The following is a 20,103-nucleotide window of genomic DNA, read 5'->3' as shown; positions in this document are numbered from 1 at the left end:
GAGCTGCACTCACTATTTTGCTGGTGCAGTCACTGACTACATACATTACATTACTGATGCTGAGTTACATCCTGTATTATACTCCAGAGCTGCACTCACTATTCTGCTGGTGCAGTCACTGTGTACATACATTACATTACTGATCCTGAGTTACCTCCTGTATTATACCCCAGAGCTGCACTCACTATTCTGCTAGTGCAATCACTGTGTACATACATTACATTACTGATCCTGAGTTACATCCTGTATTATACCCCAGAGCTGCACTCACTATTTTGCTGGTGCAGTCACTGACTACATACATTACATTACTGATCCTGAGTTACATCCTGTATTATACCCCAGAGCTGCACTCACTATTTTGCTGGTGCAGTCACTGACTACATACATTACTGATCCTGAGTTACATCCTGTATTATACTCCAGAGCTGCACTCACTATTCTGCTGGTGCAGTCACTGTGTATATACATTACATTACTGATCCAGAGTTACATCCTGTATTATCCTCCAGAGCTGCACTCACTATTCTGCTGGTGCAGTCACTGTGTACATACATTACATTACTGATCCTGAGTTACATCCCGTATTATACTCCAGAGCTGCACTCACTATTTTGCTGGTGCAGTCACTGACTACATACATTACATTACTGATGCTGAGTTACATCCTGTATTATACTCCAGAGCCTCACTCACTATTCTGCTGGTGCAGTCACTGTGTACATACATTACATTACTGATCCTGAGTTACATCCTGTATTATACTCCAGAGCTGCACTCACTATTCTGCTGGTGCAGTCACTGTGTACATACATTACATTACTGATCCTGAGTTACATCCTGTATTATACTCCAGAGCTGCACTCACTATTCTGCTGGTGCAGTCACTGTGTACATACATTACATTACTGATCCTGAGTTACCTCCTGTATTATACTCCAGAGCTGCGCTCACTATTCTGCTGGTGCAGTCACTGTGTACATAAATTACATTACTGATCCTGAGTTACATCCTGTATTCTACTCCAGAGCTGCACTCACTATTCTGCTGGTGCAGTCACTGTGTACATACATTACTGATCCTGAGTTACATCCTGTATTATACTCCAGAGCTGCACTCACTATTCTGCTTCTGAAGTCACTGTGTACATACATTACATTACTGATCCTGTACTGATCCTGAGTTACATCCTGTATTATACTCCAGAGCTGCACTCACTATTCTGCTGGTGCAGTCACTGTGTACGTACATTAAATTACTGATCCTGAGTTACATCCTGTATTATACTCCAGAGCTGCACTCACTATTCTGCTGGTGCAGTCACTGTGTACATACATTACATTACTGATCCTGAGTTACATCCTGTATTCTCCTCCAGAGCTGCACTCACTATTCTGCTGGTGGAGTCACTGTGTACATACATTACATTACTGATCCTGAGTTACATCCTGTATTATACTCCAGAGCTGCACTCACTATTCTGCTGGTGCAGTCACTGTGTACATACATTACATTACTGATCCTGAGTTACCTCCTGTATTATACCCCAGAGCTGCACTCACTATTCTGCTGGTGCAATCACTGTGTACATACATTACATTACTGATCCTAAGTTACATCCTGTATTATACTCCAGAGCTGCACTCACTATTTTGCTGGTGCAGTCACTGACTACATACATTACATTACTGATGCTGAGTTACATCCTGTATTATACTCCAGAGCTGCACTCACTATTCTGCTGGTGCAGTCACTGTGTACATACATTACTGATCCTGAGTTACCTCCTGTATTATACCCCAGAGCTGCACTCACTATTCTGCTGGTGCAGTCACTGTGTACATACATTAAATTACTGATGCTGAGTTACATCCTGTATTATACTCCAGAGCTGCACTCACTATTCTGCTGGTGCAGTCACTGTGTACATACATTACATTACTGATCCTGAGTTACATCCTGTATTATACTCCAGAGCTGCACTCACTATTCTGCTGGTGCAGTCACTGTGTACATACATTACATTACTGATCCTGAGTTACATCCTGTATTATACTCCAGAGCTGCACTCACTATTCTGCTGGTGCAGTCACTGTGTACATACATTACATTACTGATCCTGAGTTACATCCTGTATTCTCCTCCAGAGCTGCACTCACTATTCTGCTGGTGCAATCACTGTGTACGTACATTAAATTACTGATCCTGAGTTACATCCTGTATTATACTCCAGAGCTGCACTCACTATTCTGCTGGTGCAGTCACTGTGTACATACATTACATTACTGATCCTGAGTTACATCCTGTATTCTCCTCCAGAGCTGCACTCACTATTCTGCTGGTGGAGTCACTGTGTACATACATTACATTACTGATCCTGAGTTACATCCTGTATTATACTCCAGAGCTGCACTCACTATTCTGCTGGTGCAGTCACTGTGTACATACATTACATTACTGATCCTGAGTTACCTCCTGTATTATACCCCAGAGCTGCACTCACTATTCTGCTGGTGCTGTCACTGTGTACATGCATTACATTACTGATCCTGTACTGATCCTGAGTTACATCCTGTATTATACTCCAGAGCTGCACTCACTATTCTGCTGGTGCAGTCACTGTGTACATACATTACATTACTAATCCTGAGTTACATCCTGTATTATACTCCAGAGCTGCACTCACTATTCTGCTGGTGCAGTCACTGTGTACATACATTACATTACTGATCCTGAGTTACAAACTGTATTCTCCTCCAGAGCTGCACTCACTATTCTGCTGGTGGAGTCACTGTGTACATACATTACATTACTGATCCTGAGTTACCTCCTGTATTATACCCCAGAGCTGCACTCACTATTCTGCTAGTGCAATCACTGTGTACATACATTACATTACTGATGCTGAGTTACATCCTGTATTATACTCCAGAGCTGCACTCACTATTTTGCTGGTGCAGTCACTGACTACATACATTACATTACTGATGCTGAGTTACATCCTGTATTATACTCCAGAGCTGCACTCACTATTCTGCTGGTGCAGTCACTGTGTACATACATTACATTACTGATCCTGAGTTACCTCCTGTATTATACCCCAGAGCTGCACTCACTATTCTGCTAGTGCAATCACTGTGTACATACATTACATTACTGATCCTGAGTTACATCCTGTATTATACCCCAGAGCTGCACTCACTATTTTGCTGGTGCAGTCACTGACTACATACATTACATTACTGATCCTGAGTTACATCCTGTATTATACCCCAGAGCTGCACTCACTATTTTGCTGGTGCAGTCACTGACTACATACATTACTGATCCTGAGTTACATCCTGTATTATACTCCAGAGCTGCACTCACTATTCTGCTGGTGCAGTCACTGTGTATATACATTACATTACTGATCCAGAGTTACATCCTGTATTATCCTCCAGAGCTGCACTCACTATTCTGCTGGTGCAGTCACTGTGTACATACATTACATTACTGATCCTGAGTTACATCCCGTATTATACTCCAGAGCTGCACTCACTATTTTGCTGGTGCAGTCACTGACTACATACATTACATTACTGATGCTGAGTTACATCCTGTATTATACTCCAGAGCCTCACTCACTATTCTGCTGGTGCAGTCACTGTGTACATACATTACATTACTGATCCTGAGTTACATCCTGTATTATACTCCAGAGCTGCACTCACTATTCTGCTGGTGCAGTCACTGTGTACATACATTACATTACTGATCCTGAGTTACATCCTGTATTATACTCCAGAGCTGCACTCACTATTCTGCTGGTGCAGTCACTGTGTACATACATTACATTACTGATCCTGAGTTACCTCCTGTATTATACTCCAGAGCTGCGCTCACTATTCTGCTGGTGCAGTCACTGTGTACATAAATTACATTACTGATCCTGAGTTACATCCTGTATTCTACTCCAGAGCTGCACTCACTATTCTGCTGGTGCAGTCACTGTGTACATACATTACTGATCCTGAGTTACATCCTGTATTATACTCCAGAGCTGCACTCACTATTCTGCTTCTGAAGTCACTGTGTACATACATTACATTACTGATCCTGTACTGATCCTGAGTTACATCCTGTATTATACTCCAGAGCTGCACTCACTATTCTGCTGGTGCAGTCACTGTGTACGTACATTAAATTACTGATCCTGAGTTACATCCTGTATTATACTCCAGAGCTGCACTCACTATTCTGCTGGTGCAGTCACTGTGTACATACATTACATTACTGATCCTGAGTTACATCCTGTATTCTCCTCCAGAGCTGCACTCACTATTCTGCTGGTGCAGTCACTGTGTACATACATTACATTACTGATCCTGAGTTACATCCTGTATTATACTCCAGAGCTGCACTCACTATTCTGCTGGTGGAGTCACTGTGTACATACATTACATTACTGATCCTGAGTTACATCCTGTATTATACTCCAGAGCTGCACTCACTATTCTGCTGGTGCAGTCACTGTGTACATACATTACATTACTGATCCTGAGTTACCTCCTGTATTATACCCCAGAGCTGCACTCACTATTCTGCTGGTGCAATCACTGTGTACATACATTACATTACTGATCCTAAGTTACATCCTGTATTATACTCCAGAGCTGCACTCACTATTTTGCTGGTGCAGTCACTGACTACATACATTACATTACTGATGCTGAGTTACATCCTGTATTATACTCCAGAGCTGCACTCACTATTCTGCTGGTGCAGTCACTGTGTACATACATTACTGATCCTGAGTTACCTCCTGTATTATACCCCAGAGCTGCACTCACTATTCTGCTGGTGCAGTCACTGTGTACATACATTAAATTACTGATGCTGAGTTACATCCTGTATTATACTCCAGAGCTGCACTCACTATTCTGCTGGTGCAGTCACTGTGTACATACATTACATTACTGATCCTGAGTTACATCCTGTATTATACTCCAGAGCTGCACTCACTATTCTGCTGGTGCAGTCACTGTGTACATACATTACATTACTGATCCTGAGTTACATCCTGTATTATACTCCAGAGCTGCACTCACTATTCTGCTGGTGCAGTCACTGTGTACATACATTACATTACTGATCCTGAGTTACATCCTGTATTCTCCTCCAGAGCTGCACTCACTATTCTGCTGGTGCAATCACTGTGTACATACATTATATTACTGATCCTGAGTTACCTCCTGTATTATACTCCAGAGCTGCACAAACTATTTTGCTGGTGCAGTCACTGACTACATACATTACATTACTGATGCTGAGTTACATCCTGTATTATACTCCAGAGCTGCACTCACTATTCTGCTGGTGCTGTCACTGTGTACATGCATTACATTACTGATCCTGTACTGATCCTGAGTTACATCCTGTATTATACTCCAGAGCTGCACTCACTATTCTGCTGGTGCAGTCACTGTGTACATACATTACATTACTGATCCTGAGTTACATCCTGTATTATACTCCAGAGCTGCACTCACTATTCTGCTGGTGCAGTCACTGTGTACATACATTACATTACTGATCCTGAGTTACAAACTGTATTCTCCTCCAGAGCTGCACTCACTATTCTGCTGGTGGAGTCACTGTGTACATACATTACATTACTGATCCTGAGTTACCTCCTGTATTATACCCCAGAGCTGCACTCACTATTCTGCTAGTGCAATCACTGTGTACATACATTACATTACTGATGCTGAGTTACATCCTGTATTATACTCCAGAGCTGCACTCACTATTTTGCTGGTGCAGTCACTGACTACATACATTACATTACTGATGCTGAGTTACATCCTGTATTATACTCCAGAGCTGCACTCACTATTCTGCTGGTGCAGTCACTGTGTACATACATTACATTACTGATCCTGAGTTACATCCTGTATTATACTCCAGAGCTGCACTCACTATTCTGCTGGTGCAGTCACTGTGTACATACATTACATTACTGATCCTGAGTTACAAACTGTATTCTCCTCCAGAGCTGCACTCACTATTCTGCTGGTGGAGTCACTGTGTACATACATTACTGATCCTGAGTTACCTCCTGTATTATACCCCAGAGCTGCACTCACTATTCTGCTGGTGCAGTCACTGTGTACATACATTAAATTACTGATGCTGAGTTACATCCTGTATTATACTCCAGAGCTGCACTCACTATTCTGCTGGTGCAGTCACTGTGTACATACATTACATTACTGATGCTGAGTTACATCCTGTATTATACTCCAGAGCTGCACTCACTATTTTGCTGGTGCAGTCACTGACTACATACATTACATTACTGATGCGGAGTTACATCCTGTATTATACTCCAGAGCTGCACTCACTATTCTGCTGGTGCAGTCACTGTGTACATACATTACATTACTGATCCTGAGTTACCTCCTGTATTATACCCCAGAGCTGCACTCACTATTCTGCTAGTGCAATCACTGTGTACATACATTACATTACTGATCCTGAGTTACATCCTGTATTATACCCCAGAGCTGCACTCACTATTTTGCTGGTGCAGTCACTGACTACATACATTACATTACTGATCCTGAGTTACATCCTGTATTATACCCCAGAGCTGCACTCACTATTTTGCTGGTGCAGTCACTGACTACATACATTACATTACTGATCCTGAGTTACATCCTGTATTATACTCCAGAGCTGCACTCACTATTCTGCTGGTGCAGTCACTGTGTACATACATTACATTACTGATCCAGAGTTACATCCTGTATTATCCTCCAGAGCTGCACTCACTATTCTGCTGGTGCAGTCACTGTGTACATACATTACATTACTGATCCTGAGTTACATCCCGTATTATACTCCAGAGCTGCACTCACTATTTTGCTGGTGCAGTCACTGACTACATACATTACATTACTGATGCTGAGTTACATCCTGTATTATACTCCAGAGCCTCACTCACTATTCTGCTGGTGCAGTCACTGTGTACATACATTACATTACTGATCCTGAGTTACATCCTGTATTATACTCCAGAGCTGCACTCACTATTCTGCTGGTGCAGTCACTGTGTACATACATTACATTACTGATCCTGAGTTACCTCCTGTATTATACTCCAGAGCTGCGCTCACTATTCTGCTGGTGCAGTCACTGTGTACATAAATTACATTACTGATCCTGAGTTACATCCTGTATTCTACTCCAGAGCTGCACTCACTATTCTGCTGGTGCAGTCACTGTGTACATGCATTACATTACTGATCCTGTACTGATCCTGAGTTACATCCTGTATTATACTCCAGAGCTGCGCTCACTATTCTGCTGGTGCAGTCACTGTGTACATAAATTACATTACTGATCCTGAGTTACATCCTGTATTATACTCCAGAGCTGCACTCACTACTCTGCTGGTGCAGTCACTATGTACATACATTACATTACTGATCCTGTACTGATCCTGAGTTACATCCTGTATTATACTCCAGAGCTGCACTCACTATTCTGCTGGTGCAGTCACTGTGTACATGCATTACATTACTGATCCGGAGTTACATCCTGTATTATACTCCAGAGCTGCACTCACTATTCTGCTGGTGCAGTCACTGTGTACATACATTACATTACTGATCCTGAGTTACATCCTGTATTATACTCCAGAGATGCACTCACTATTCTGCTGGTGCAATCACTGTGTACATACATTACATTACTGATCCTGAGTTACCTCCTGTATTATACTCCAGAGCTGCGCTCACTATTCTGCTGGTGCAGTCACTGTGTACATAAATTACATTACTGATCCTGAGTTAAATCCTGTATTATACTCCAGAGCTGCACTCACTACTCTGCTGGTGCAGTCTCTATGTACATACATTACATTACTGACCGTGAGTTACCTCCTGTATTATACTCCAGAGCTGCACTCGCTATTCTGCTGGTGCAGTCACTGTGTACATACATTACTGATCCTGTACTCATCCTGAGTTACATCCTGTATTATACTCCAGAGCTGCACTCACTACTCTGCTGGTGCAGTCACTATGTACATACATTACATTACTGACCCTGAGTTACCTCCTGTATTATACTCCAGAGCTGCACTCACTATTCTGCTGGTGCAGTCACTGTGTACATACATTACTGATCCTGTACTCATCCTGAGTTACATCCTGTATTATACTCCAGAGCTGCACTCACTATTCTGCTGGTGCAGTCACTGTGTACATACATTACATTACTGATCCTGAGTTACATCCTGTATTATACTCCAGAGCTGCACTCACTATTCTGCTGGTGCAGTCACTGTGTACATACATTACATTACTGATCCTGAGTTACATCCTGTATTATACTCCAGAGCTGCACTCACTATTCTGCTGGTGCAGTCACTGTGTACATACATTACATTACTGATCCTGAGTTACATCCTGTATTCTCCTCCAGAGCTGCACTCACTATTCTGCTGGTGCAATCACTGTGTACGTACATTAAATTACTGATCCTGAGTTACATCCTGTATTATACTCCAGAGCTGCACTCACTATTCTGCTGGTGCAGTCACTGTGTACATACATTACATTACTGATCCTGAGTTACATCCTGTATTCTCCTCCAGAGCTGCACTCACTATTCTGCTGGTGGAGTCACTGTGTACATACATTACATTACTGATCCTGAGTTACATCCTGTATTATACTCCAGAGCTGCACTCACTATTCTGCTGGTGCAGTCACTGTGTACATACATTACATTACTGATCCTGAGTTACCTCCTGTATTATACCCCAGAGCTGCACTCACTATTCTGCTGGTGCAATCACTGTGTACATACATTACATTACTGATCCTAAGTTACATCCTGTATTATACTCCAGAGCTGCACTCACTATTTTGCTGGTGCAGTCACTGACTACATACATTACTGATGCTGAGTTACATCCTGTATTATACTCCAGAGCTGCACTCACTATTCTGCTGGTGCAGTCACTGTGTACATACATTACTGATCCTGAGTTACCTCCTGTATTATACCCCAGAGCTGCACTCACTATTCTGCTGGTGCAGTCACTGTGTACATACATTAAATTACTGATGCTGAGTTACATCCTGTATTATACTCCAGAGCTGCACTCACTATTCTGCTGGTGCAGTCACTGTGTACATACATTACATTACTGATCCTGAGTTACATCCTGTATTATACTCCAGAGCTGCACTCACTATTCTGCTGGTGCAGTCACTGTGTACATACATTACATTACTGATCCTGAGTTACATCCTGTATTATACTCCAGAGCTGCACTCACTATTCTGCTGGTGCAGTCACTGTGTACATACATTATATTACTGATCCTGAGTTACCTCCTGTATTATACTCCAGAGCTGCACTCACTATTCTGCTGGTGCTGTCACTGTGTACATGCATTACATTACTGATCCTGTACTGATCCTGAGTTACATCCTGTATTATACTCCAGAGCTGCACTCACTATTCTGCTGGTGCAGTCACTGTGTACATACATTACATTACTAATCCTGAGTTACATCCTGTATTATACTCCAGAGCTGCACTCACTATTCTGCTGGTGCAGTCACTGTGTACATACATTACATTACTGATCCTGAGTTACAAACTGTATTCTCCTCCAGAGCTGCACTCACTATTCTGCTGGTGGAGTCACTGTGTACATACATTACATTACTGATCCTGAGTTACCTCCTGTATTATACCCCAGAGCTGCACTCACTATTCTGCTAGTGCAATCACTGTGTACATACATTACATTACTGATGCTGAGTTACATCCTGTATTATACTCCAGAGCTGCACTCACTATTTTGCTGGTGCAGTCACTGACTACATACATTACATTACTGATGCTGAGTTACATCCTGTATTATACTCCAGAGCTGCACTCACTATTCTGCTGGTGCAGTCACTGTGTACATACATTACATTACTGATCCTGAGTTACCTCCTGTATTATACCCCAGAGCTGCACTCACTATTCTGCTAGTGCAATCACTGTGTACATACATTACATTACTGATCCTGAGTTACATCCTGTATTATACCCCAGAGCTGCACTCACTATTTTGCTGGTGCAGTCACTGACTACATACATTACATTACTGATCCTGAGTTACATCCTGTATTATACCCCAGAGCTGCACTCACTATTTTGCTGGTGCAGTCACTGACTACATACATTACTGATCCTGAGTTACATCCTGTATTATACTCCAGAGCTGCACTCACTATTCTGCTGGTGCAGTCACTGTGTATATACATTACATTACTGATCCAGAGTTACATCCTGTATTATCCTCCAGAGCTGCACTCACTATTCTGCTGGTGCAGTCACTGTGTACATACATTACATTACTGATCCTGAGTTACATCCCGTATTATACTCCAGAGCTGCACTCACTATTTTGCTGGTGCAGTCACTGACTACATACATTACATTACTGATGCTGAGTTACATCCTGTATTATACTCCAGAGCCTCACTCACTATTCTGCTGGTGCAGTCACTGTGTACATACATTACATTACTGATCCTGAGTTACATCCTGTATTATACTCCAGAGCTGCACTCACTATTCTGCTGGTGCAGTCACTGTGTACATACATTACATTACTGATCCTGAGTTACATCCTGTATTATACTCCAGAGCTGCACTCACTATTCTGCTGGTGCAGTCACTGTGTACATACATTACATTACTGATCCTGAGTTACCTCCTGTATTATACTCCAGAGCTGCGCTCACTATTCTGCTGGTGCAGTCACTGTGTACATAAATTACATTACTGATCCTGAGTTACATCCTGTATTCTACTCCAGAGCTGCACTCACTATTCTGCTGGTGCAGTCACTGTGTACATACATTACTGATCCTGAGTTACATCCTGTATTATACTCCAGAGCTGCACTCACTATTCTGCTTCTGAAGTCACTGTGTACATACATTACATTACTGATCCTGTACTGATCCTGAGTTACATCCTGTATTATACTCCAGAGCTGCACTCACTATTCTGCTGGTGCAGTCACTGTGTACGTACATTAAATTACTGATCCTGAGTTACATCCTGTATTATACTCCAGAGCTGCACTCACTATTCTGCTGGTGCAGTCACTGTGTACATACATTACATTACTGATCCTGAGTTACATCCTGTATTCTCCTCCAGAGCTGCACTCACTATTCTGCTGGTGCAGTCACTGTGTACATACATTACATTACTGATCCTGAGTTACATCCTGTATTATACTCCAGAGCTGCACTCACTATTCTGCTGGTGGAGTCACTGTGTACATACATTACATTACTGATCCTGAGTTACATCCTGTATTATACTCCAGAGCTGCACTCACTATTCTGCTGGTGCAGTCACTGTGTACATACATTACATTACTGATCCTGAGTTACCTCCTGTATTATACCCCAGAGCTGCACTCACTATTCTGCTGGTGCAATCACTGTGTACATACATTACATTACTGATCCTAAGTTACATCCTGTATTATACTCCAGAGCTGCACTCACTATTTTGCTGGTGCAGTCACTGACTACATACATTACATTACTGATGCTGAGTTACATCCTGTATTATACTCCAGAGCTGCACTCACTATTCTGCTGGTGCAGTCACTGTGTACATACATTACTGATCCTGAGTTACCTCCTGTATTATACCCCAGAGCTGCACTCACTATTCTGCTGGTGCAGTCACTGTGTACATACATTAAATTACTGATGCTGAGTTACATCCTGTATTATACTCCAGAGCTGCACTCACTATTCTGCTGGTGCAGTCACTGTGTACATACATTACATTACTGATCCTGAGTTACATCCTGTATTATACTCCAGAGCTGCACTCACTATTCTGCTGGTGCAGTCACTGTGTACATACATTACATTACTGATCCTGAGTTACATCCTGTATTATACTCCAGAGCTGCACTCACTATTCTGCTGGTGCAGTCACTGTGTACATACATTACATTACTGATCCTGAGTTACATCCTGTATTCTCCTCCAGAGCTGCACTCACTATTCTGCTGGTGCAATCACTGTGTACATACATTATATTACTGATCCTGAGTTACCTCCTGTATTATACTCCAGAGCTGCACAAACTATTTTGCTGGTGCAGTCACTGACTACATACATTACATTACTGATGCTGAGTTACATCCTGTATTATACTCCAGAGCTGCACTCACTATTCTGCTGGTGCTGTCACTGTGTACATGCATTACATTACTGATCCTGTACTGATCCTGAGTTACATCCTGTATTATACTCCAGAGCTGCACTCACTATTCTGCTGGTGCAGTCACTGTGTACATACATTACATTACTGATCCTGAGTTACATCCTGTATTATACTCCAGAGCTGCACTCACTATTCTGCTGGTGCAGTCACTGTGTACATACATTACATTACTGATCCTGAGTTACAAACTGTATTCTCCTCCAGAGCTGCACTCACTATTCTGCTGGTGGAGTCACTGTGTACATACATTACATTACTGATCCTGAGTTACCTCCTGTATTATACCCCAGAGCTGCACTCACTATTCTGCTAGTGCAATCACTGTGTACATACATTACATTACTGATGCTGAGTTACATCCTGTATTATACTCCAGAGCTGCACTCACTATTTTGCTGGTGCAGTCACTGACTACATACATTACATTACTGATGCTGAGTTACATCCTGTATTATACTCCAGAGCTGCACTCACTATTCTGCTGGTGCAGTCACTGTGTACATACATTACATTACTGATCCTGAGTTACATCCTGTATTATACTCCAGAGCTGCACTCACTATTCTGCTGGTGCAGTCACTGTGTACATACATTACATTACTGATCCTGAGTTACAAACTGTATTCTCCTCCAGAGCTGCACTCACTATTCTGCTGGTGGAGTCACTGTGTACATACATTACTGATCCTGAGTTACCTCCTGTATTATACCCCAGAGCTGCACTCACTATTCTGCTGGTGCAGTCACTGTGTACATACATTAAATTACTGATGCTGAGTTACATCCTGTATTATACTCCAGAGCTGCACTCACTATTCTGCTGGTGCAGTCACTGTGTACATACATTACATTACTGATGCTGAGTTACATCCTGTATTATACTCCAGAGCTGCACTCACTATTTTGCTGGTGCAGTCACTGACTACATACATTACATTACTGATGCTGAGTTACATCCTGTATTATACTCCAGAGCTGCACTCACTATTCTGCTGGTGCAGTCACTGTGTACATACATTACATTACTGATCCTGAGTTACCTCCTGTATTATACCCCAGAGCTGCACTCACTATTCTGCTAGTGCAATCACTGTGTACATACATTACATTACTGATCCTGAGTTACATCCTGTATTATACCCCAGAGCTGCACTCACTATTTTGCTGGTGCAGTCACTGACTACATACATTACATTACTGATCCTGAGTTACATCCTGTATTATACCCCAGAGCTGCACTCACTATTTTGCTGGTGCAGTCACTGACTACATACATTACATTACTGATCCTGAGTTACATCCTGTATTATACTCCAGAGCTGCACTCACTATTCTGCTGGTGCAGTCACTGTGTACATACATTACATTACTGATCCAGAGTTACATCCTGTATTATCCTCCAGAGCTGCACTCACTATTCTGCTGGTGCAGTCACTGTGTACATACATTACATTACTGATCCTGAGTTACATCCCGTATTATACTCCAGAGCTGCACTCACTATTTTGCTGGTGCAGTCACTGACTACATACATTACATTACTGATGCTGAGTTACATCCTGTATTATACTCCAGAGCCTCACTCACTATTCTGCTGGTGCAGTCACTGTGTACATACATTACATTACTGATCCTGAGTTACATCCTGTATTATACTCCAGAGCTGCACTCACTATTCTGCTGGTGCAGTCACTGTGTACATACATTACATTACTGATCCTGAGTTACCTCCTGTATTATACTCCAGAGCTGCGCTCACTATTCTGCTGGTGCAGTCACTGTGTACATAAATTACATTACTGATCCTGAGTTACATCCTGTATTCTACTCCAGAGCTGCACTCACTATTCTGCTGGTGCAGTCACTGTGTACATGCATTACATTACTGATCCTGTACTGATCCTGAGTTACATCCTGTATTATACTCCAGAGCTGCGCTCACTATTCTGCTGGTGCAGTCACTGTGTACATAAATTACATTACTGATCCTGAGTTACATCCTGTATTATACTCCAGAGCTGCACTCACTACTCTGCTGGTGCAGTCACTATGTACATACATTACATTACTGATCCTGTACTGATCCTGAGTTACATCCTGTATTATACTCCAGAGCTGCACTCACTATTCTGCTGGTGCAGTCACTGTGTACATGCATTACATTACTGATCCGGAGTTACATCCTGTATTATACTCCAGAGCTGCACTCACTATTCTGCTGGTGCAGTCACTGTGTACATACATTACATTACTGATCCTGAGTTACATCCTGTATTATACCCCAGAGCTGCACTCACTATTCTGCTGGTGCAGTCACTGTGTACATACATTACATTACTGATCCTGAGTTACATCCTGTATTATACTCCAGAGATGCACTCACTATTCTGCTGGTGCAATCACTGTGTACATACATTACATTACTGATCCTGAGTTACCTCCTGTATTATACTCCAGAGCTGCGCTCACTATTCTGCTGGTGCAGTCACTGTGTACATAAATTACATTACTGATCCTGAGTTAAATCCTGTATTATACTCCAGAGCTGCACTCACTACTCTGCTGGTGCAGTCTCTATGTACATACATTACATTACTGACCGTGAGTTACCTCCTGTATTATACTCCAGAGCTGCACTCGCTATTCTGCTGGTGCAGTCACTGTGTACATACATTACTGATCCTGTACTCATCCTGAGTTACATCCTGTATTATACTCCAGAGCTGCACTCACTACTCTGCTGGTGCAGTCACTATGTACATACATTACATTACTGACCCTGAGTTACCTCCTGTATTATACTCCAGAGCTGCACTCACTATTCTGCTGGTGCAGTCACTGTGTACATACATTACTGATCCTGTACTCATCCTGAGTTACATCCTGTATTATACTCCAGAGCTGCACTCACTATTCTGCTGGTGCAGTCACTGTGTACATACATTACATTACTGATCCTGAGTTACATCCTGTATTATACTCCAGAGCTGCACTCACTATTCTGCTGGTGCAATCACTGTGTACATACATTACATTACTGATCCTGAGTTACATCCTGTATTATACTCCAGAGCTGCACTCACTATTCTGCTGGTGCAGTCACTGTGTACATACATTACATTACTGATCCTGAATTACACCCTGTATTATACTCCAGAGCTGGACTCACTATTCTGCTGGTGCAGTCACTGTGTACATAGATTACATTACTGATCCTGTACTGATCCTGAGTTACATCCTGTATTATACTCCAGAGCTGCACTCACTATTCTGCTGGTGCAGTCACTGTGTACATACATTACATTACTGATCCTGAGTTACATCCTGTATTATACTCCAGAGCTGCACTCACTATTCTGCTGGTGCAGTCACTGTGTACATACATTACTGATCCGGAGTTACATCCTGTATTATGCTCCAGAGCTGCACTCACTATTCTGCTGGTGCAGTCACTGTGTACATACATTACATTACTGACCCTGAGTTACCTCCTGTATTATACTCCAGAGCTGCACTCACTATTCTGCTGGTGCAGTCACTGTGTACATACATTACTGATCCTGTACTCATCCTGAGTTACATCCTGTATTATACTCCAGAGCTGCACTCACTGTTCTGCTGGTGCAGTCACTGTGTACATACATTACATTACTGATCCTGAGTTACATCCTGTATTATACTCCAGAGCTGCACTCACTATTCTGCTGGTGCAGTCACTGTGTACATACATTACATTACTGATCCTGAGTTACATCCTGTATTATACTCCATAGCTGCACTCACTATTCTGCTGGTGCAATCACTGTGTACATACATTACATTACTGATCCTGAGTTACATCCTGTATTATACTCCAGAGCTGCACTCACTATTCTGCTGGTGCAGTCACTGTGTACATACATTACATTACTGATCCTGAGTTACATCCTGTATTATACTCCAGAGCTGGACTCACTATTCTGCTGGTGCAGTCACTGTGTACATACATTACTGATCCTGAGTTACATCCTGTACTATACTCCAGAGCTGCACTCACTATTCTGCTGGTGCAGTCACTGTGTACATACATTACATTACTGATCCTGAGTTACCTCCTGTATTATACTCCAGAGCTGCGCTCACTATTCTGCTGGTGCAGTCACTGTGTACATAAATTACATTACTGATCCTGAGTTACATCCTGTATTATACTCCAGAGCTGCACTCACTATTCTGCTGGTGCAGTCACTGTGTACATACATTACTGATCCTGAGTTACATCCTGTATTATACTCCAGAGCTGCACTCACTATCCTGCTTCTGAAGTCACTGTGTACATACATTACTGATCCACAGTTACATCCTGTATTATACTCCAGAGCTGCACTCACTACTCTGCTGGTGCAGTCTCTATGTACATACATTACATTACTGACCGTGAGTTACGTCCTGTATTATACTCCAGAGCTGCACTCACTATTCTGCTGGTGCAGTCACTGTGTACATACATAACTGATCCTGTACTCATCCTGAGTTACATCCTGTATTATACTTCAGAGCTGCACTCACTACTCTGCTGGTGCAGTCACTATGTACATACATTACATTACTGACCCTGAGTTACCTCCTGTATTATACTCCAGAGCTGCACTCACTATTCTGCTGGTGCAGTCACTGTGTACATACATTACATTACTGACCCTGAGTTACCTCCTGTATTATACTCCAGAGCTGCACTCACTATTCTGCTGGTGCAGTCACTGTGTACATACATTACTGATCCTGTACTCATCCTGAGTTACATCCTGTATTATACTCCAGAGCTGCACTCACTATTCTGCTGGTGCAGTCACTGTGTACATACATTACATTACTGATCCTGAGTTACATCCTGTATTATACTCCAGAGCTGCACTCACTATTCTGCTGGTGCAGTCACTGTGTACATACATTACTGATCCGGAGTTACATCCTGTATTATGCTCCAGAGCTGCACTCACTATTCTGCTGGTGCAGTCACTGTGTACATACATTACATTACTGACCCTGAGTTACCTCCTGTATTATACTCCAGAGCTGCACTCACTATTCTGCTGGTGCAGTCACTGTGTACATACATTACTGATCCTGTACTCATCCTGAGTTACATCCTGTATTATACTCCAGAGCTGCACTCACTGTTCTGCTGGTGCAGTCACTGTGTACATACATTACATTACTGATCCTGAGTTACATCCTGTATTATACTCCAGAGCTGCACTCACTATTCTGCTGGTGCAGTCACTGTGTACATACATTACATTACTGATCCTGAGTTACATCCTGTATTATACTCCATAGCTGCACTCACTATTCTGCTGGTGCAATCACTGTGTACATACATTACATTACTGATCCTGAGTTACATCCTGTATTATACTCCAGAGCTGCACTCACTATTCTGCTGGTGCAGTCACTGTGTACATACATTACATTACTGATCCTGAGTTACATCCTGTATTATACTCCAGAGCTGGACTCACTATTCTGCTGGTGCAGTCACTGTGTACATACATTACTGATCCTGAGTTACATCCTGTATTATACTCCAGAGCTGCACTCACTATTCTGCTGGTGCAGTCACTGTGTACATACATTACATTACTGATCCTGAGTTACCTCCTGTATTATACTCCAGAGCTGCGCTCACTATTCTGCTGGTGCAGTCACTGTGTACATAAATTACATTACTGATCCTGAGTTACATCCTGTATTATACTCCAGAGCTGCACTCACTATTCTGCTGGTGCAGTCACTGTGTACATACATTACTGATCCTGAGTTACATCCTGTATTATACTCCAGAGCTGCACTCACTATCCTGCTTCTGAAGTCACTGTGTACATACATTACTGATCCACAGTTACATCCTGTATTATACTCCAGAGCTGCACTCACTACTCTGCTGGTGCAGTCTCTATGTACATACATTACATTACTGACCGTGAGTTACGTCCTGTATTATACTCCAGAGCTGCACTCACTATTCTGCTGGTGCAGTCACTGTGTACATACATAACTGATCCTGTACTCATCCTGAGTTACATCCTGTATTATACTTCAGAGCTGCACTCACTACTCTGCTGGTGCAGTCACTATGTACATACATTACATTACTGACCCTGAGTTACCTCCTGTATTATACTCCAGAGCTGCACTCACTATTCTGCTGGTGCAGTCACTGTGTACATACATTACATTACTGACCCTGAGTTACCTCCTGTATTATACTCCAGAGCTGCACTCACTATTCTGCTGGTGCAGTCACTGTGTACATACATTACTGATCCTGTACTCATCCTGAGTTACATCCTGTATTATACTCCAGAGCTGCACTCACTATTCTGCTGGTGCAGTCACTGTGTACATACATTACATTACTGATCCTGAGTTACATCCTGTATTATACTCCAGAGCTGCACTCACTATTCTGCTGGTGCAATCACTGTGTACATACATTACATTACTGATCCTGAGTTACATCCTGTATTATACTCCAGAGCTGCACTCACTATTCTGCTGGTGCAGTCACTGTGTACATACATTACATTACTGATCCTGAGTTACATCCTGTATTATACTCCAGAGCTGGACTCACTATTCTGCTGGTGCAGTCACTGTGTACATACATTACTGATCCTGAGTTACATCCTGTATTATACTCCAGAGCTGCACTCACTATTCTGCTGGTGCAGTCACTGTGTACATACATTACATTACTGATCCTGAGTTACATCCTGTATTATACTCCAGAGCTGCACTCACTATTCTGCTGGTGCAGTCACTGTTTACATACATTACATTACTGATCCTGAGTTACATCCTGTATTATACTCCATAGCTGCACTCACTATTCTGCTGGTGCAGTCACTGTGTACATACATTACATTACTGATCCTGAGTTACATCCTGTATTATACTCCAGAGCTGGACTCACTATTCTGCTGGTGCAGTCACTGTGTACATACATTACTGATCCTGAGTTACATCCTATATTATACTCCAGAGCTGCACTCACTATTCTGCTGGTGCAGTCACTGTGTACATACATTACATTACTGATCCTGAGTTACATCCTGTATTATACTCCAGAGCTGCACTCACTATTCTGCTGGTGCAGTCACTGTGTACATACATTACATTACTGATCCTGAGTTACGTCCTGTATTATACTCCATAGCTGCACTCACTATTCTGCTGGTGCAGTCACTGTGTACATACATTACATTACTGATCCTGAGTTACCTCCTGTATTATACTCCAGAGCTGCGCTCACTATTCTGCTGGTGCAGTCACTGTGTACATAAATTACATTACTGATCCTGAGTTACATCCTGTATTCTACTCCAGAGCTGCACTCACTATTCTGCTGGTGCAGTCACGGTGTACATACATTACTGATCCTGAGTTACATCCTGTATTATACTCCAGAGCTGCACTCACTATTCTGCTTCTGAAGTCACTGTGTACATACATTACATTACTGATCCTGTACTGATCCTGAGTTACATCCTGTATTATACTCCAAAGCTGCACTCACTATTCTGCTGGTGCAGTCACTGTGTACATGCATTACATTACTGATCCTGAGTTACATCCTGTATTATACTCCAGAGCTGCACTCACTATTCTGCTGGTGCAGTCACTGTGCACATACATTACATTACTGATCCTGAGTTACATCCTGTATTATACTCCAGAGCTGCACTCACTATTCTGTTGGTGCAGTCACTGTGTACATACATTACATTACTGATCCTGAGTTAC

Source organism: Phyllobates terribilis, unplaced genomic scaffold (genome assembly GCF_046119375.1).
Source record: "Phyllobates terribilis strain yellow unplaced genomic scaffold, ASM4611937v1 Scaffold_9__5_contigs__length_417890890, whole genome shotgun sequence".
In the NCBI taxonomy this organism is placed as follows: Eukaryota; Metazoa; Chordata; class Amphibia; order Anura; family Dendrobatidae; genus Phyllobates; species Phyllobates terribilis.
This window is presented reverse-complemented; position numbering follows the sequence as displayed.